The following is a 21,209-nucleotide window of genomic DNA, read 5'->3' as shown; positions in this document are numbered from 1 at the left end:
GCATGACTCATTGAGGATTCTGTTTTCTTGGGCTCTTCATGCCCCAGGTTTTGGGGTTTTTAAGGCAGGTACAGACCCCAATCATGCTCACTCTTGGCAAGACCAGTCTCAGAGTTCATCCTCCCATCCATCTCCACCTGTGCCATGGAGCCATCTTATAGGACTTGGCTCAGTTATTACCTCTCCCCTGAAACCTTCTCCAATAACTCTAGCTAGAAAGGATTCCTCCCTCCACCTGAGGCAGTTCTTTCACAGTCTTTTTGCTCCTTCCTCTTCCTCTCCCTCTTTTTCCTCCTCCTTTCTTTTTTCTGGCAAATTTTACTCTAATTTTGTCACAGTTAATTTTTAATCTTCTGGTCCTGGTGTAAGCCCCTTGAAATCAGGAACCATTTACTCTACATATTCCCTAAATGTTCAGCTTAATGACTGAAGGGAATGATGAATAAGAATTGTTGAGTGACTCATCAATGCATTCTCCATTCATTTGTTAACTCAGCAGTTCTTTGGAGAGAGGGTGAAGGATTGGAGGACCTGTTTGCTTAATAAGCCAGAAGGGCTCCTTGGAAGCTCCTATGATGCCATTGTTCATAAAACCACTCCCACTGCCCTACCTAGACCCCTTGCTTAATTTTGGCCACACTTTGATCCCATACTTCTGGTTCCATCTCATTTGGTCTTTCTCCATATTTCCGGGGCATCGGTTCTGGATAATTCTGACATTTCCCAGCCTTGAATGACCAGAATAAGCATGATTCATACTGGGAACATGGAACCTTTACCATGATAGGTTTGAGTTTTGCCACTAAGTACGGTACATAAGAATTATAGTTTTGTGTGGTGAGAATTACTGATAAAACACTATACATTACATAAAGTCATCAATACTTAAAAGCCAGTATTGGAAACCATTTTTTGATGACACACCAAAGTCTGGGTTTGATACTATGAACACGGCAAAATGATGTAACATAGGGGTGTAGGATTGTCAAATCAGTTACCTGAATAACAACATCTTGAATATTTTTTCCATCAATGTTTTTTCTTTAATTCCATCTTCCTTCCTTCCTCTCTTTTTTCTTCTCTCTTTTACTTAAATAAAGATTTCTTTTTGGAGGAGACTTCATATCATACTGCAAGAGGAAAAGTAGTATCACTTTACCATAATTAATTAAAACATAAACATGTGACTCCCAGAAGGATAGGCATTTGCCACGGAACATACCAAGTTACCCCCTCCAGTGCCCCTGCTCTGCTGTGAACCACGGTGGTGTGCAAACAACACATTGAGAAATGCTCACTTGCACGGGGGAATGCCCAGGATCCCTGGGTACAGAGAGGCCTTTCTACCCACGAAGCTGTGTTGTTTGGGAAACGTTAGTTAGTCTCTTTGAATTTCCATTTCCTCATCAAAGAAAAGGGAATAATAAAGACTCCCTTTCAGAGTTGATGTATCATAACAACATAACGTATGCAAAGTAATATTTAGTCCAATGCCTGGCAACAAAGGTAGAGGAGGATGAATAATTTGAAGACTTCTTTATTTTTTCCAGTGAGCGAATGTGATGACAATTTTTGTCAGAGAAGGCATACATCAAGTACTGAAAGTGTTGTCATAGATCTGGAATTACTCTGCATTATACTTGAGTCATTTCACATTTGAAGGTGTTTAGTGGGAAGCAGCTAAGGATGTGAATGTGTTCCTCCCATGGCCCAGATCATAGTATCAGGACCCCGAGAATAAGCTCTTCTAACCAATCATAGTCTTGATTCCTTAGGGTCCCTTCATTCCTCACCATTCTGCTTATCCTACCACTTGGGGGTGCTCCATCTACCCTGTCTCCAATAGTGTCCCTCTCTCTGGGTTCCTCTTGAGCATCAGGGATTGCTGCTGTTTCCTGGGTCAGGTGAGGAGAGGGAGTGTGGGACAATGGCTAGGAGGAAGGGGCAGGATGTGCTGGTGCCTGGCCAGGTAACAGAACACTTGCTGGGTCTCTCTGGCACTGGGCTGGTGGTGCCGCCTATGACCCTGGGCACCTCTGTGCTCTTGTGGTTTGGCATCTGGGGAGACAGCTCTTCAGCCAGCCCCTGCCTCCCACTCCATTCCTGTTGTAAGCCATTCCTCTGCCCCATGGTAACCTTCAGGAGCTGGGAAGCAGCCCACTCAGCAGGACTCCCTGCTCTACGCCCACCCTGTTGCCTTTCTGTTGGTTGTGGTATTATCACCAGAGCAACCAAGGGAAAGAGGGCAGCTCACATTTATCAAGTGTTAGGGAACATCACGTACCAGGAACGGGAGTGCTGATGTCTCACATTCACTGGGGGGCAGTTAAGTCCACAGGAGCCAGACTGCTTTCTAATGGGTAGTTAGAAACATTAACACAGAAACTTCAGAAAGCAAATCATTTCCCAAAGTCCGTCCATTTTACTGATAAGTAAATGAAGTCACAAAAAATGGAGAAACTTCTGCAAGGCCAGTTACTAAGCAGAGTTACCAGCAGTTCCTGATTCAAGTACCAAGAGCAAATTGTAAATCAGTTCAGTGGAACTCACAGCTCATTCATCTTGTACCTTTTTATTGTTTATAACTTTTGTAATTATTTTATAACTGTTATGATGAGGGTCAGACGCCCAGACCAGGCTACAAAAGTGCTATCACTCATATTGTAACTTACATTGCAATGGAAAGTAAACAAGATACAATATTTGCAGGCTTTGTAATCAAATTATTTTAAAAAAATCATAAATGAAAAGGGTTTAAGGTTTTAAAATTGATATCTAGTGCTTCTAGAAGTTCATACTTCTAGCTGACTATGGAGCAAGGTGGAATCCACTATTTCGATTCTTCAGAGGATTGCTGTTTTCTGGGCAAAGTCATTTTTTTTCTCTTCTTCCTTTTTCCCCCACCCTCTGCCCCTGCCATCTTCCTCATACTATCTTACATACTTGGGGTACAAGCACAGAAGGACATAGGTCCTGACCCAATAGTAAAAACCGAATGCGACAAAAATTCAATGTGGTGAGCTTACATTCTAATTATACCCGGGATCTATCCACACTCTTCAGCGTCTCCCACTGGACTCAGCTCAGTGCTCTTCCCATTGGCCTCCCCAGATCCACCCTGGCACTTTCCACTATGTTCTCAGCTATCTTTGTCTCTTCAAAATATCATGCCACCCACCTCAAACTCCAAACTCCCACTGGCCCGTGAAGCTCTGCAGAGAGTTGTCTTTCTAATATTTCCCTTCACCAGCCATCCCACACTTGCTGGTTTCTGCTGTACGATGTGTTTTCAGTTCCCCTGACCCCCTGAATGACCATGCTTCCTTCCCTCAGTTACTCTTACTCATCCTTTTGAATGCAACCTTAGGGAAGCCCAATCTGCTAGGGGCCCCTGTTACAGACTCTCTTAATGGACACTGTAATTTTTCTTCAGAGCACTTTTTACAGTTGTGATTTTCTATCTGTGGGATTACTTGAGTAATATCTATCTTCATCTCAACCTTGCTCCTATACACACACGAAGTGGGTTCTCAGTTCCCTGTGGGCAGGGAACAATGTTGTGGGCCCTCTGGTGTAGAGTTCCAGGAGGAAGTCCAGTGAAACCCCTGAGCACGGGGACTAAAATTTTGTACCCACGGCACACAGTGCAAGTCCTGGCCTACAAACATGTGCTCAGGAGATGCATGTTGAATTTGTTTTAATTTAGTAACCACCAGAAAGAAAAATGCAGTCTTGTTATACATCTTTGGGGGTCAGTGGATAAGAGCCCTTGGTTCAAGGCTTCCATCTGTCAGTTTGTTCAGTTGAATTAATGTTGCATAGGCATTTTTCCAGAAAGTACAGGTAAGCTGTACTCTGGTGCAGCAGGATATCTGAGTCCAGTCAAGTCAGAAAAGTTGACTTGAACATTTGTTTTCCTTTGCATCAGAAATGTATTGCCCTCTTGGCATGGATGTAAGCTCTTAACTCCTCAGCCCATTCTTCTTTAAAGGATTCATCACCTGTTCTCTCTCTTAGAGACTCATCTCTTCACCAGCTGAGGTTAGTTGCCATTAGGACATTTCCACAATCACTTCAGCTCTTCCATTCCTTGATGCTCCTGAGGAAAGAAAGCATTGGTCATTTGGTTTGAAACAGACTAGTAAGAATATATTAGCTTAGAGAAGTTTTAAGAAGTTGTACCAATTTCCCTGCAGTAAAAGTTCTGGTCTAAACTTGTCCTATAGTGTTACATGTTATTTTCCAATGCCGCTGTGGTTTAGTCGAGGAGTCCTCTTGGAATCAGGAAGAAAGGTCTGGAGCTCTTGTCCTGACTCTGCCCCTCATTAGTCATGGGACTGTCTGCTCTTTGGCTTCCTTACTTGTGAAAACAGGGTTTGTAGGCCTATTTCTCAGGGTCATAATGGAGATTACGTTAGATAGCACATGAGTAAGTGCCTGACATAGAACTAGGCAGACATAGAATTTCATAAATGTGAATTTACTACTAGTTGTCAGTTTTCTTCACTAGCAGAGAAGTTTGGGAAGAATGCAAAAGTTATACTACAGACAGAATTCCAGAAAGAATTTGGGTTAAGTTGGCTGACAAAAGTGTTGATTACAAAGGTGGTAGCTACTACACTAATCTACCTACCTACTGTCCATCATCTCTCTATCCATCCATTCATCCATCCATCCTTTCATCCATCCACCATCTATCTATCATCATCATCATCTATCTTTAGTTATCTACCTACCTATGTGTCTATCCACACACATGTACATACACATAAACATGAATATAAATACAAATAATTAAACTTGGGGTAGCAACTTTTGTCCCAGTTAAAAGGGACTGTTTTAAATTTAAAGAGTTTTCATTCAAGTAATTAAAAACATATGACTGCCAAGGACCCTTGACCTCCAGATCTGTCTTTCTAATTGCTTCCTGCACATCTGCTTCCTGCACATCTGCATGTGATGTCACAAAATCCACTTACAAGCTTTACCTTCATATCTGCTTCACTTCTTGATATTTTCCATCTTGGTTAATAGGATCATTATCTGTCTGGGAAGTCACCTAAGCCAGAAACCAAAGACATCTGTATTTAGTTTTCTTCTTTCTTAGATCCAGTTCCCTCTATGGGTACTCTGCTGTCTAAACATGCCTTGGTTTTGTCCCCTGGTTGGCATCCCCTCTTCCAAGGCCGCATCTGTAGAAGTGAAAGTGAAGATTATCATTCCTTAGAAGAGAAAATGGATTCTGTATTTCTTAAAACAAATTTTTATAACCAATCTCAAGGTAAATTTGGCAATTAAATAGTTGGAGGGGAGCTCTGAAAACAGGTGCTAAATTTTCCTAAGGAAAAGGTAAATCCTGTCCACCTCTCTTTCATGTCTCCCTGTGCTCAGAACTTGGGCCTCACTTGCCCCTTCAAAGCTGTGAAAACTGTAACTTAAAATCAATGATCTAATTGCTCTTACACATTTTGAGTTCTCTTCAAGAAAATAAATATTTATATTTATTAATAACTATATTTATTTCCAATTCCCAGTTTATTATAAATGCTATTTACTTTTATTTTTTATTTATTTAATACTATTTATTTTTAAAAATAGATCCATGGGCTCTATTTTTGGTCTTCCCTTCTTGTTTTCTTCACATAGTCCTTAAAATCTAATGATGTTAATTGAATTTATTTTTCATTGATTGAAATGTAATATTCCTACTGAATTGCTATTTTCTTCTCTTAAGTTTGGCTTAAGTGCTCCATGCATTTAAATAAACCTTTCCTGGATTAAAGAGGTTCTTAATGTTTGTGCTGTGTCCTCAGTATCTTCAGTCCCCTAACTATTCATAATATCCAATGAACTATTGAATGATAAGGAATCTGTCTGGTCTTCATCCCAGATTCCTGGGACAGAGCCTTGAAACCTCTGGAATTTGTTAATAGGAGCAACTTTGTTATTCATAGTGGATCCCTCAGGTACATGTGAGTGTATGCTAATAAGATGACTTGTGATAGATCCCTAAATAGTTTTAGAATGAAGGCTGGCCATGTCATAAAGACCAAACTTGTGATTAGAGGGTTGAAGTTTTGAGCCAGGTGACACCAGCCTGACCTCTTGACCTCCGGGGAGGGGATGGGGGCTATAGACTGAGTTCATGTGGTCAATGATTCAGTCAATTATGCTGATATAATGAAATCCTCCAAAAAACTTTGAACTCCGGAAGCTTGTGTGAGCTTCCTGGTTGGTGATATACATTGATGTACCAGGAGGATAAAACATCCTGAGGACATATTTGGGACCCTCTCAAATCTTGCTCTGTGTGTGTCTCTTCATTTGGCTAGTCTTGATCTGGAACTTTCATAATACTGTGATTTAAGTATGGAGCTTTCCTGAGGTGGTCTTGGGAACTCTTAAATTCTCAGTTAGTTGGTCAGAAGTGTGAGTGACCCAGTACTCCCAAGCTTTTGGCTTGTGTCTGAAGTGAGACTGTCTTGTGGAGGACTGAGCCCTAAATCCCTGAAGTTCGACCTACCTTTGGGTAGTAGTATCAGAAATGCACTGCAACTATTGCTTGCCTTCTGTGTTATCAGAGTTCTCCAGAGAAACAGAACTAAAAGGAAGGTATAAATATATAAAAGAGATTTATTATTCAAATTGGCCCACATGGTTATGGAGGCCAAGAAGCCTTCTGAGAGCTGAAGAACCAGGAAAGCCACTGTGTTATTTAGAGTTTGAAGGTCTGGGAATGGCAGGAGATGATAGAGGGCAGTGCTGCTGGTGGTGAAGGACCTGGTACCTGAAAGCCCAAGAACTAGGAGTGCCAAAGTCTAAAGGCAGGAGAAGATAGATGGCTCAGCTCAAGCAGAGAGCAACTTCACCCTCCCTCCACCTTTTTGCTCCAGCCTGTCTTTCCGTGGGTTGGATGAGGTCCACACAATTGGTGAAAATGCTTTTCTTTCCCCGTCTGTACTGATTCAAAGCAAATGCTAATCTCTCCCAGATACCCCCTCACAAACACACCCAGGAATAATGTTTTACCAGCTATGGGGCGTCCTTTAGCCCAGTCAGTCTGACACAGAAAATTAACCATCAGACCTTCTACCCTGCTTTCAATCTATTATATTGCCCCCTTCCAGCAGAATCTTCTGCTTTAGTGGGGCTGACCAGCTCTTTACTCATCTCAAGTACTGTGCTTCTTTCAGCCTCTGATGGAGATGCCTTTTCCCTCCGTGACACCATTGCTACACCCATTGAGGTTGGCTCCTGCCCCACATCTTCCTTAGGACATTGCCTCTTACACTGCATTCTTTCTTCTCTGAACTACAACACAGGAAATTAATGTTTATTTTGAGAATATATTGTTTTCCTAACAGCATAGGAGGAGACACACTGAAGCTCTTACACTAGGCTTCCTATTAAGAAAAAAATGTTGTTCTCTGCTCAGCATAGTGATAAAAACTTACAACTTAACATATATTGAATAATTGAATAGTGACAGATTAAATGACACTTATACTTACATTGATAGAGACTGCAGACTGCACTGACACATTGTAAAGCTTTAGGTTTGGAAGGGACTTTGAAGGTCATCTGGTGAGATGGCTTTGTTTTGCTACTAAGCCACTCCATAAATATTGGTGGAATGAATAAAGATAAGGAAAGATGAATCCCTGAGAATTGGCTTGCCTAAGTCCCAAAGCTATTAATATTTATTAAACAAATGAATCTAGACCAATCCAATGTAACAGTAGGATGGCTCTTTCCCCTTTCCTTCTGACCCCCTTTAGCTACCATATTATCCTCCCTCATTTGGTTATTGGATGTGAATCTCTTTTATGGTGCTAATAAGGCTCAAATGATCATAAACATCTTAGAGAGTCAATAGTTTTTTACTGATTCTTTTTGAAATATAAAGGCTTTACCTCAGATCAACATTTAGGTGCTTAATGAACATTTCTTCTTAAAAGGCTTACCTTAGATAGAATGAAATAAATTCAAATCTCTAAGCCTAGTATCTAGGACGAAAGGGAAGTAAAACAGGCATTGTGCCCCAAATTTGGGTCTAGTTACCACATATATGTAAATCCTAATTATTTCTTTTAGAATGCCTGCTAACTCACTTCCAAATAATAGCAGAAAGGCACTTGTTTTCTAAATAGTGATATTTTATTGCCTAGAAAGATGTTTTGGGTATTTCAAGATATAATATTTATAGCAATTTTGCTAGTTTTCCAGATGAACAATGCTGCTGGTGATGAACTGCTAATCCACCAAGGGAAGACTGTGAAGGACCTTCTCCTCCCTTTAGGACTTTAAGCAAAACTATTTACTTGGTATCTTTTAACTACAATCCACCAGGGTTGGCTTGGAAGAACTCCAAAAAGTCATTTCCCAATTGATGTTTGTAGAGCATATAAGAAGCAAGGGGAAAAGAAAATAGTATGCAACAGGGTTTTGTCTTTGTTTGCTTAAGAATAAAGTAGAAATCTGGGGATTGCCTCCAAGTACCCATAGCCATGGGAATCTTGTCTAGAATGTAACGTCTAGAGCCTTTGCTTCTCTGCATGCAATTGTCCCATCATTCCAGAGGAAAATGATCTCAAGCCTCCATAGCATCAGCAAGTGTGCCTGAATGCTTTTTGACAGGGTGGAGGTCACAGTAAGATCTTGAATCAGATTTTTCCTGAGGAAGGACAGAATTGGCTGTGTTAAGGTTGATGAGGATTCTTAGGAGAAGGGAGAACATGGTCTCCCATGCTCGGACTCCTGTAATAAAACCACTGCAGGAGCAGCACTGGACTGAAATGGGTGGCTCTAGCTGGTTCTTGACCCCGCACACATCCTTTTTCTTCATTTATAAGATGGCAACTGCGATCCTTATCCACTCAGGCTTTTGGTAGGTAGTGAATGAGACGAAGTCTGTAAAGACTGAGAGTGGTGCCAGCACTTAGAAAGTGCTCAGTAAGTTTTGTGAGTTAACTCATGCCAAACAGTAACAGTTGCTAACTATACCATATATCCTGTATGAGGCAGGATGCACTGTACATCAGTGCTCTCATAGGAGTAGAACAATTGAACAATTGAAATTCTCAGGCCCAGATCTTTACTTGAATACCCAGCTATTTGTTTTACTCAAAAGGTATCATAATTCCCTTTAGTGCATTCCTTACCTTAGGTGCTTATTTACTTCCTAGAGAAGCCTTATGGATTTGTTTAAAGATGATTCCTGAATATTTGGGTTCTTTGAAAGAATGCTTTCTGTTGTGTTTTAGAGGAAAATAAAATTGTGTAACTCAAAGCACTTGTTAGATTTTAGTGAATATTAATGGGTTAAAAAGACAAATGGGTTATAATGGGTTATAAAGATCAAAGACATTCAGTTTATAGTTCAGTTAGTGATCAGCACATCTAATGGTGACATTCTGCAGTTAACTGACAATAGCAATTCTAGAAATTGAAGGCAAAAGGAGCTACCTGGAATCTAGGAATGGCAAACAAAGCTGGCTTCCTCAACTACCTCTCTTTTGGTTATGAGGGCATGGACCTCCCTTTTGTCCCCTGTTGTTAGGATGGCAGATCAGCATCATCTTTAGCTATATCATTGTGACACATGAATCTGTGAAATTTTACATGTTCTATTCAAAAGCCAACAGATTCTGGTAAATAGTGTGATAGCTTCATCTGGGGTGCATGATATCCCTTTGCATCATCTATGGTGACAGGATTCATTTCAAAAAATGCCAAGACTTCAGATTGGGTGTTTCCAATGCAAACATTCAGCAGCACCTGCAAGCTAAGTGCCAATGGTGTGCACGCTACAGATATATTCAATACAGAGTATTTGCTGAACAATGGCTGTGTGGTTGCATTTTGTCCTTGTAACCCTTCAAGGTAGGTCCTATTATGATCTCCAAGGTAGGTCCTATTATGATCTCCATTTAATATATAAGGGACTGAGGTTCAGAGTGATTCGGTCACTCTTTTAAGATCTTACACCATTTTGAGGCAAAGCCACATCATATCCTGAATAACTAAGTTGGAGTCTCAAGAATCATGTGTGTCTCACTTGTAAATGCAGGTAAGTCAATTCAAGTAAAAGTGCATCTGGCCAAGAGTCCTGCCACATCTGGGCTTTATTTTGCTTCCTTAATGAGGCAGTCCAGAGATAAGTATTTTCTGGGGTTTATTCAGCTGTCTGACGATGTCTGGGCTCTGAGCTGGTGTTTCTGTGATTCTTGTGGCAGCTTTAAGCATCATTTCCTCCTATGATAATGTGGAGAAGCAGGAAGGAAGGCTGGCAAAGACCATGTTCTTCATGTATATCTTTTTTAACCTGAAAGAAATGCCTTCTCTGGAAGCTTTCCTGGGAAGACTTTGCCTAATCTGGGCTAGTCACATGCCTGGGCTCAGCTGTGGTGGCATTGGGGAAGCAAATGTCAGGGTGGGTGGTGGGTTCAGTTATGGGAGGGGGTTCTGCTGTCAGAGGAAGTGTGGGAGAATTACCCCCTTCTGCCCTGCCCCTGCCCAAGAACTGTGAGGTCTGTTTCCAGTAAGATGTCCAAATCCTCTGCTTTGATAATTGCTACAGCTCAAAGACTGCAGATCTAGTACAAGCTGTAAACAGACTGGCCTTTTGTGCCCTTTTGGTGACTATATTTGATAATTAAAACTATCGCTTTTTAAGTGAGGTAATTATTGGTGAGTGAACTGTTGGAATATTGAACCAAGTGATGAAAAAATTCGAAATAATCTTCTAACTAGTAGGGACATGCAAGTTAAGAATAGCTTGTAGTAACCATGGCTAGGATTGACTAAACACTGTCCTAAGAGCTTTGCCTAGAGTACTCAGAGCAGTCTTCACAATAATGGAGACAATCCCTCCTCTTTTGTAGCTGACTTTTCCACAGGGTAGGGTTTCCACAGGTGAAGTAATTTGCCCATGATCACCCAGCTCATCCACAGCAGAGGTGATGCAGGAGCACAGCACTTCACTACTGCACTTTTGAACTGCCTCTGCATTAGTGGCACCTTAGGTTAGTGGCACCCTGATTGCTCTGAAGAGAGAGACCCTTTATCTGGGTACTATAAACCAATTACTGTACCTCATGTCCCTTCAGTATTCCTAGGGGGACTTCTGTCCTTCTTGGCTCTTGCCTAACCATGGCTCTTGGGTCCGGTGGTGGTCACTTTCTCTTGAGCTCTCTGTTGTTCCCATTGGTCACTACCCAGCTTCACCACCCCCATAGTGAGGTCCCACAGTGCTGGTGTGGGCAGCAACATGCTCTGAAGGTCTAGATGCTGGAGGGGCATCTAAAGTTCATTTTTCTTCCTGACTGCATCTCTACTGTGGCTCCAACATTTTTACCATCTACTTGTGATTCCTATCTTTCTTTACACTTAAACTTTATTTTACACTTGTTAATAAGATAAAATGTCCATAACAGTTTGGAATTAGTTTTGTCTTTGATAGTCTCAGATTCTTAGGCATTTTCTTCCCCAATGAACCTTTAAAATTGGAAATATAGCTGCAGAGGATTTATTCTTCTATTGTCCAAAGCCATTCTCCAGGATGATGGGCTGTTCTTGTTTTTCTATTAGGGCCCACACCTCATGTAGGAAGGGAACAGCCCAAAAACTCAGCCATAAAGTGATCATGTATCCTTGAAACTTACCCCCACTCTGTACTGCCTGGGACACTTTCTTTACTGGCATGCAGACCTAATATTTATTTCTTGTCTCATTATTAATATTCTGTGTGAAGTAGAAGTCCCAGCTTGAGCTAAAGCCAAAGTTACAGACCTATCTGGGCATCTGATGATGAACTGTTTAATGCAAGCTCAGAAGCAATGTGGATTTAATTTAGGAAAAGATAACTGATAGAACATGAAATGGTAAGACCAGAATAAAGTGTTTTGTTGTGGGACCAACCCTGGCCCTGTACTTGCCTTGTGCTGGAGTCCAGGGTTTTGGGCAGAAGCTGAAGGAATAAGACTCTGGACATCTTGGGGGTGTAAGAAACCCTTGGGGGTGATCAAATGGGACCCAAGGTTACCATTTCTGCATGGAGAACAGCATGGCTTGGGTCATGCAATGCACAGAGCAGGCACTCAGTGATTGTTGAGTTAAAGAAGGAAGAAGTGAATGTTTGGAGACAATAGAGAACTGAAGATCACCTCAAGAGTATGCAGCTTGGAGAGCCCCAGAGAACAGTGTCTGAGCTGCAGGCTTCTGAGCTGCCATGCTGAATCCTAGATCCAGACCATGAAGGCCCCCAAGAAGCTCCGAGGGGCAGTGTTCATATCAAGCGAAGTCTGAGGAGGAATGATGTGGAGAATACCAGATAGAGAAAACTAATTTCATGGAAACCTCCAGGACTCCTGGAAAGAACATAGGCTTTGAGAGGCTCCAGATAGGGGTGTGGGGAGTGAGGGGTTGTGAATAGCCCAAAAGTATCTCTAAGGGGTGACTAGATGGAAATCTACCTTGCTCTCTGCTTTCAAAGATCTCAAAGGGATACCTTATGCTGATTGCACATGGTGCCCTGTGGCCTAGTAGTGGCTTCTGTAGGAGCAGTAATTATTACCCTGTTTGTACCTAAGGCTGAGAAGGGGGTCCCTGAGAAGACAGACTTTCCTGATCCAGGTACTAAGGAAGATTCAACTTCCTCACCCTTGTTTACTTCCTCACTGAATCTTTCATATGGAAACTTTTCAATAATTATTTACTGATTAATTCATCACCACTGTTGACTTTGGTCTTAACAAACTGATATATACATGATTGTATTTCTATCTCTATATACAGTTGACTGTAAACTATGTATGTATATATATATATATACACACACACATAAACATATATATATATATAGTTGACTGTATCTATGTATGTGTGCATCTATGTATCTATTATCTATCTATCTATCTATCTATCTATCTATCTATCTATCTATCTATCTATCATCTATGTATCTATCTAATTGGTGTATAGTTGACTCACACATGTCCTCAAAGACACAGAGGTCTGAGACTAAGAGGCAGGGGCTAGATGGCTTGAGTTGAATCACATCTCTGTCTTTTGGGGACAACATTATTGAACCTTTCTGTGCCTTAGCTTCTTGCCTTGCAGGGTTCTCATGAGGGAACCTATGCGCTATTCTCCATAAAGCTCCTAGAGCATTGCTTGGTGCATGAAAAGAGGTCAGCTGTGGCTATGCTTGTATTAAATGGCTTCTGGTAGCCAAACCTGCCTGTCCTTTCTGCTCCTCCCACTGCCACTGCACAAGGCCTGTTTGGAGATTTCAGATAATATTTACTTTCAGACATGGAAAAAGGAAATGTGTGTGTAAGGCAGGGACTATTCGAAGGAGTGTAGTGGAGCATGCAGTGTTGACCTTGCTCAATACAGACTTACAGACATTCATTGCATTTTAGAAGTGTGTTTGGTTCTAGGGATGCAAAGGTGAGTATTTCATGGTCCCTGGGCTGATGCATTCCTGGCTGAATCCCCCTCAATTGTATTTCCCTCAATTTCTCCCCTATAGATTCACATAAATTTTCAGATGATCTTTAAAATAGAAATACTTCTGAATAATTTGTTGGCATTAGATGAATTAGCTCAACCCATTTCTTTCCTTATAACACAGTGTCATGAAGGAATGAGGGAATTTTGGCCAGGAAGAGAGTGTAAGAACTAATTTTGAAAGGGGGGTACATCTGAAGATCTGAATAGAAATAAATGACCCTAGAATAGAGAAGTTCAGAAAAAGGTACAGAGAATCGGCAAAATCAAAATTCATCTATTTTCCAAAGTTTTCAAGGGCTCAATCTTGAACAGTGCATAGGATAAGGATACTGTTTCCTATTTGGTTTCACTTTCTAGTCCCGACTCATGCCCTCATCCTCATCTTGAGACCTAGAACTTTTAATACAATTCACCTACTTTTTGTTAAATGAGCTTTTGCTGTGTAGCTAAGAAAATAATCTCAGTGATTTACTCCATCCTCCTGAGATAGCTCTAGGCTTCACATGTGTCCCCCACTTGGCTCCTGCTCTTCACTTCTCCCATCTATAATGTCCTTTGTCAAAACCAAGGAGCCTGTTGGCTGGAGTTCTGGTAACCCATGACATATTCTTGTTGACATCATCCTCTCTTAGAAGAGAGGAACAGAGTCTGTGGGTATCTTTTTCATCTCTTCACCTTTTTACAGATATTTTCACTCCCACATAGGTGGTATGAACAGGCCTGGGTCTTCCTCTCATTTTGGAAGGGCTCCTTACCCACCCTGAGAAGTCCTAGGCTTGGGTATCTTAAGCCAGTTCTGCTATAGGTAGGTCTTGGAGACCTACCTATTTGCTCCTTCGTTCTGAAGAGGAATGAGCACTGAGATGCACAGAATTGTGACTGCCCCCCCCCCACCCAATTCATGGGTTGAAGTCCTTATCTCTGGTACCTCAGGACATGACCTTATTTGGAGATGGGGCTTTTAACAGTTATTTAACATAAAATGAGGTCTTTAAGGTGGGCGTTAATCCAATATGACTGCTGTCCCTGTAAGAAGAGGAAATTTGTATATATACTCAAAGGGAAGACAAAGTTTGGACAAAGGAAGAAGATGACCATCCACAAGCCAAGGGGAGAGGCTTCAGGAGGAAGCAACCCTGCTGACACCTTGACCTTGAACTTCCAGCCTCCAGTTCTATGAAATGGTAAGTTTCTGTTGTTTAAGCCTTGCAGTGTGTGTGCTTTGTTTTGCAGCCCGAGGAAACTAATACAACTGAGCAAACTAATACACCATCCCTGCTCACTCTACAGAAAACCAGGATCAGTGCAGCCTCTAAAGGGGTGGTCAGAAAAGAAAGAGGCTCCTGTCTAGCCTTGGGCCTCAGGTCTCATTCATTCGAGAGAATCCTTGTGGCCCACATATTGTCTGATTCATGTCAGTAGACCCAGAAGAATGGCTTATAAATAACAAATAGGGTGTCTTTGTCCTGCCACCTTTCTTTGCCTTCTGCTCCAGCAGGAAGAACCTAAGATCACTCAGGTGAGTGACTCATCAGTGACTGGGATTCTGGCCAAATACCTTTCTAACTCATCACACAGCTAACCCTACCTGTCGTTTAGAACTTTGCATTCATAGGAAAATATATTCTACATTCCCAACAACAATTTATAAGTGCATTTTGGATTGCAACTTGTTTAAATTGAGGACTGCCAATATTCATAGATTTCTTTTTGAACTTTTGAACTTTATATACTTTTTTATTGACACACTATAAACTTCAACCTTTTCACTGATGTAGAGCAATTTTTCCAAAGTTAGTACTACTTACTGTAGTTTTTTGTCACATTGAGTAAATAGTTTCAAAGGATTTTGCGGATATGAAAAATAAGCCTGAAGAAATCCTTATTTTTTAAAAAATATTTATTTATTTGAGAGAGAGAATGCAAATGGGGGGAGGGGCAGAGGAAGAGGGAGAAAGAATCCTCAAGCAGACTCCCTGCTAAGCATGGAGCCCAACTTGGAGCTTGAATCTAGGACCCTGAGATCATGACCCAAGCCAAAATCAAGAGTCAGACGCTAAAATTGACTGAGCCACCCAGGGGCCGTGAGAAGTCCTTTTTATGGTACTTAGCATCCCCAACAATCAGAAAATATGGGAAATTTTAGTTTTCAGTATTTGAGATGCTGTGTCCTATTGACATGAACATATTCACTTCGAAATGTTGAATACTTGTTCAATGAGGAGAAGACAATGTCTTTCTTAGTGACTTGGCATGGAGTATTGTTCTCTTGTAGCATTCTCTAGCATCATATAAAGGAAGGTGAAATACTACCCACTTCTTTAAAAGTATATTAAATGAGTTCAAACAACATTGGTTAAAGGCTGAAAAGTAGGTTAAAATTTTTAATCAGCTCATAACTATCAAATCCTGCTTCAGGCTTGACAAAAGTGATCAGACAAGCATTTGCTGAATACTCACTCTGCTCCTAGCACTGGGCCTGGATAAATGCAATATCATGCCTGCCCTCAAGGAGCTGATGATTTAGTAGGTCTGACCCATAGTCACTGAAGAAATTTCCTTTAACGTTTATTAGTGCTAGAAATGAAAGGAGATAATCAAATAAAGTGCTTAGCTGAATACTGGGCATATGATCCAGCGTTTCATAAATGCTAGCTATAATAGTCACTATTATAAAAAATAACAAAAGATATACAATGATCTACTTTGCTGTCTTTTGATTTGCTTTATCCTGTAGCCAGCTTTGGGGCAATGCCTGGAGAGTAACATTAATGATTATAGAAGTTTATAAACGCCTTCACAAGTGTTTTGTGACTGCAGCATCACTTTTCCTACCTATGGATAAAAATAAACAGTCACTTCCCCTGGGTAACAACATTGCATTTTGCAATTCAGATTTTATATTTGACTGACTTCTTAACAGCTCTGCCAATGTTTATCTTATCTGGGTCTTAAGACTCAGCCTTGAAGCTTCTGAGCACCCCTTCCCTCAGCTTTTTGCCAGCGTTAGCTAAATTATCCACTGCCTTTTTTTTAAAAAGATTTTATTTATTTATTCATGAGATACACACAGACACACAGACACACACACACACACACACACACACAGAGGCAGAGACATAGGCAGAGGGAGAAGCAGTCTTCATGCAGGAAGCCAGATGTAGGTCTCGATCCTGGGACTCCAGGACAATGCCCTGAGCCAAAGGCAGACGCTTAACCACTGAGCCACCCAAGTGTCCCTATCTACTGCCTTTTTAAATGAATCATGACCTCAAGATTCAGGACTTTTGGGTGTTGTTTCACTTACCTCTTTGAAGCTTAGGGACATGTGTTTACTGCAAAGAGTGTACAACCACACCTTAATGCTGAGGCCCAAAAGAAGGCCGAGAAGCAACAGGCTTGCTGACAGGAATACCCATGCTCCGTTATTTCGTGGCCTCCTGTGCCATTACAGCTGGAGAAAGGGCTGAAGGCAGACATCTGAGGGATGGCTTTCTTTTAAGAATTAATTCTATCCTATCTGAAAATGGCCTTGCAGTAGCTCCCTCCGACCCTGCCAGCTGACTGACCCTCCAATGGACAGGGCGTGACCTCGGCCATGGCCTTCTACTGCGACCACACTCTAATCCCAGCTCCCACACTGTCATGCCACATGGGACATCCACATGCAGCTCCCGCCTCTGTCCTCATCAGCAGAGATTTCTCCCACAGCTGGACACCATCAGGGCCTCCTGGATGCCCACATGGGATGCATTTTCCACTATCAACTCCTGTTATTGAGGACAGATGTGCATCTTAAAATTTAGGGCAATCTTGACTGCAATGGTCATGGGACACTTGATAAACTCTGCACTTCAGTGGCAGAAAAAACAAAAACAAAAACAAAAAAACCCTCACTTTCCAAGCTTATTTTCTGGGCAAGCCTGATCATGGAATGAAAGACCCTGCTTGCTTTTTTCTTTAGCATAGAAACTCTTTAATTAAATAACGGATTTGTTTTTCACTCCATAGGAGAATAGAACATTTTAATCTTTTATGCATGCTGAAGAACGTGTTTATTGAACAAAGGAAACAGACTGAAATCTCATTGGATAGGCTCACAAGGTGGTGAAGATGGACCTACAGAAGGACAGTACTTCACAGGGAGAATCTTTACGAGAAAGCCCAAGAACAAGAAAGACAAAGCTGGAGGATTTCAGGTCTTATCACACTTAAATGGGCAGGCAGGGCTAGTTGTGGGTCAGTCTGTGTAGGAAGTGAAGGTACCTTCAGTAGGAAACCCTCCAGGTCGGATCCTAGTCTATGGACATGGAGTCAGGAGGACCCTGGGGAGATCCCCTGGTCCCTCCTGCTCCTCATCCTCTTCTCACTAAAATACAAAGTGGTTGGTTGAGATCTTTATTTTGTCAGGAGGGCCTCCTGCTGTTGCTGCCTGGGTGGATGCCCTTCTCCGTGGATGCATGCATCACACATGCATGACCTTCTTTACAGCTATCACGCTGGGCACTAAGTGTGATCGTTTCCACCCTCATCACTGCATCTGCCAGGGTGGCCCTGTGACCTCCTGTTTTACTCTCAGAAAGCAGAGCTGTGTTAGCATATGGCACACACCCAATTTGGGAAAGCAATGGAGAGAGGAAGGAGGAAGGAAGGAAACAGAAAGAAAAGAGGGAAGGCAGGGAAGGGGGAAAGAGGACTTGCTATTCTCTCCTTTAAAACTCTTTCCTCAGCAGCTTGGGGACTGTGGTCCCCAGATTTTTTTTCTTCCAACTTCTCAATCCAGTTTCCTCTTTGCAGTATTTAGGTCTTAGTATCCCTTGGTATAGAAGACTGATTGGTTCTAATGGGAGTAATTGTGTTGACCCTTTCAGGAAACATGTTCGTTTTAACTGGACTTCCTGGGGATAAGGCCTGCAAGCGAGAATCCAGGGCTATAAGGCAGCCAAATGCAGGGTTCCTCAGTTGAGATGGCGCAAGTAACTTCCCGGGGCGAATGCTCGCAGTGTCTATGTTACAAAAGAGATTTGCTGTTGCCCATTTGGGCAGAGGCAATATGGACTCACCAAATAGTGCCTGTTTTTCTTCGTGAGGTGAGGAGTGCCAATGGCTATGAGCAGAAGGCGTGGGGGCCCTTTCAGGTAAAGGCAGTGAAGAGCAGAGGTGCCTGCCCTACCTCTGCTCCCCTCCTCAGTGGTCTGGAGGCCAAGTGTTCCACAGAGAGGGGTTTTGAGATGCAGGAGGCTGGCTTTGCCTCAGTGACAAATAAGCATTTACTGTGTCAGGCCAGTGAGATTTGGAGATTTGCCTTGTTGGAGGTTAGCATTAATTTCACAGACTAATACACACATTCTGCTATAAACCAAACTAAACTATATATATATATTCAATTAGTCATCAGAGTACATCATTAGTTTCAGATGTAGTGTTCAATAATTTATCAGTTGCGTAGACAAGCCAGTATCAACCAACCAAACAAAATATCAAGAACACTTCCACGGCAAGATTTCCTTAAGTTTTGATTGATGAATTCCTGCTCAGAAGGTAGATGTAAATTTGCATCTTTTTTTCCCAGGGAGAGCAATGTTTCTTCACTGTGAAATGAATATCAAAGTTGGAGAAATCAGTCATTTGTGAACTAATACATTTGTAAAATGGTAAGATGATGCAGAGTCTGCAAGTATGATTTTGTATCAAGTTGGAGAAGATTGCAATAACTCCTGTGAGCCCAGGGAAGTCACTTCATTACCTACATAATAGCTCATGCTTAAAAAATGAGGGTGACAAAACATGAGACACCCCTAACTCTGGGAACGAACAAGAGGTAGTGGAAAGGGAGGTGGGCGGGGGGTTGGGGAGACTGGGTGACGGTCACTGAGGGGGGCACTTGGCGGGATGAGCACTGGGTGTTATGCTATATGTTGGCAAATGGAACTTCACACACAAAAATGCTATATGTGTTCTTATTTCACCTTAATGCCGTATTTATACTTGTCTGTCCACAAAAGGTTGGGGGGGGGGGCGTGAGTGGCATACTAGTAGAATGTGTTAGAGCAAGTCTTGATTTTGAGGGTTCCAATTCTGACTTGGGGGACAGGTAGGAAAGGGAAGGCATGAGAGAGCTCATATTACGTCTTTTATCCTTACCTGCTCTCTCCCCATTCCTACCCTGCTGTACCTTACCACGTGGAGGAGGAAGTGTTCTGTACTTGGATTTGAGGGCCCTGATACCCAGTAACAAGGAGGGTTAGGGCCTACTGATGCATCCAGCTGAGCTCAGGACACTCACGTGAGACCATGTAACACAGGACACAACATATGTGCAGTCACATGCAAGCACAGTGCAGCTTCTTCCGAGGACTTGAATTGTATGCAAAGATGTGGGAACGAAGTTAAGGAATTTAACAGGTGGAAATTCAAAACATTCACATTATATCAAAGCATACCTAGGGAATATTAGGGATTAAAAACACAACATTTATTAGGAGTGCTGAAATTAAAGCACTGACTTCAGTGACAATTATTATTGTTATTTTTGCCTGCCATCAGCCCCCTTATATTTCTTTCTGCAGATTTCTAGGACTCTACGTTCATTGTTCTTTGCTGTTAGGGGTACTTTGATGGAAGTATTTGGGAAGCTCAGAGTGTCAGAAGAGTTTCAGATGGCTCTCCTTAGATGTTTATCTGGGCAACATTTGTCTCTGTACTGTTTAGAGCTTTAAGAAAAACTTGATATTCTACAGAATTGCTTGTAAGAGCTCTCCAAATACCCACTGAACATTTAAAAATAAGCAGTGGTTCTCCATGATACTGAGAATTAGAGAATGATCATTGTGATCGGTCAAATGTGTTACTAACTCTGAGGAAGGTCCAGTTCTTTGGAGTAAAGACACCGTATGTGAACCCACTTTAGCCAGAGGAGATCTGTTTTCAGTGATGGGTTTTCTGCAAGTAACTTTGCGATGTAAGGGCTTTGAAGTCTGGGCTATGTACATGAGGGGTCACTGAAGTGCAGCTTGCTTTCCTGGGAAGCCCTTTTCATGAAATTCCAGGAAACCAGCATCTTTACTGAAGGTGTGTGTTTCGTGTTTCTCTTTTTCCACTTTGGGCCCTCTGATGATCTGAGTGGCAGGAGCAGTGTGGTCTATAGGGATGGGGCAGAATGAGAGGGTGCGGTGCCTCTGGTCCCATTTCAGGGCACTCATATCACGCTTTTGGACTATTGCACAATTTGACTGACAGTGCCTTTTGTTTATGTAATAATTACCAGTTTACAGAGCAGTGCACATTAGAATCAGGAGTTAAAAAAAAAAAAAAGAATCAGGAGTTTAGACCAGGAAGGAATATTAAGAATCCTCTGAAAGTAAGGATGTTAGGATACCAAAGATCCTCATTGCTTCACTTTGCAGTTGAAGGCAATGAGGTCCAGAGGAGAGTGGGGTGACTTGTCCAAGATTACACAGCAGCACAGTATGGCTGAGATTAGAACTGGGATCTTCTGAGTCCAGCCAGGCAGTGCTCCTGCTCCCTGTGGGACCTCACCGCACCCCATGGGGAACTGGGTCTTTGCCTCAGCAGTGGTGGGCACAGAGGCAAGCACACCCCACTGGTTACCTTGCTGGCAACTACCTTTCAAGGTAGGAAGGGCAGGTCATGTATATAATTAAGAGCATCTCTAAGTGATAGGAAAACAAACT

General features: G+C 42.0%; 2 long non-coding RNA genes across 2 annotated transcripts in view; one reads left to right on the top strand and one right to left on the bottom strand.

The window, feature by feature from the left end:
* Positions 1-1,003: 1,003 nt before the first annotated feature.
* Positions 1,004-3,298, bottom strand: LOC119865834. The gene is made up of 3 exons (XR_005378205.1): positions 3,179-3,298; positions 2,285-2,353; positions 1,004-1,130 (listed from the first exon to the last, which is right to left on the bottom strand). It is a non-coding gene; the product is annotated as an uncharacterized LOC119865834 (long non-coding RNA).
* Positions 3,299-19,053: 15,755 nt separating this feature from the next.
* The window catches only part of LOC111092409, a 40,555-nt gene continuing 38,399 nt past the window's right edge, over positions 19,054-21,209 (top strand). The window contains exon 1 of the long non-coding RNA XR_005378204.1: positions 19,054-19,169. This is a non-coding gene — a long non-coding RNA (uncharacterized LOC111092409). The remainder of the gene's footprint in view (positions 19,170-21,209) is intronic.

The sequence above is a fragment of the Canis lupus genome, chromosome 25 (assembly GCF_011100685.1).
Source record: "Canis lupus familiaris isolate Mischka breed German Shepherd chromosome 25, alternate assembly UU_Cfam_GSD_1.0, whole genome shotgun sequence".
NCBI classification, from domain to species: Eukaryota; Metazoa; Chordata; class Mammalia; order Carnivora; family Canidae; genus Canis; species Canis lupus.
Note: the sequence above shows the minus strand (reverse complement) of the source record. Positions and strands in the feature narration are given on the sequence as shown.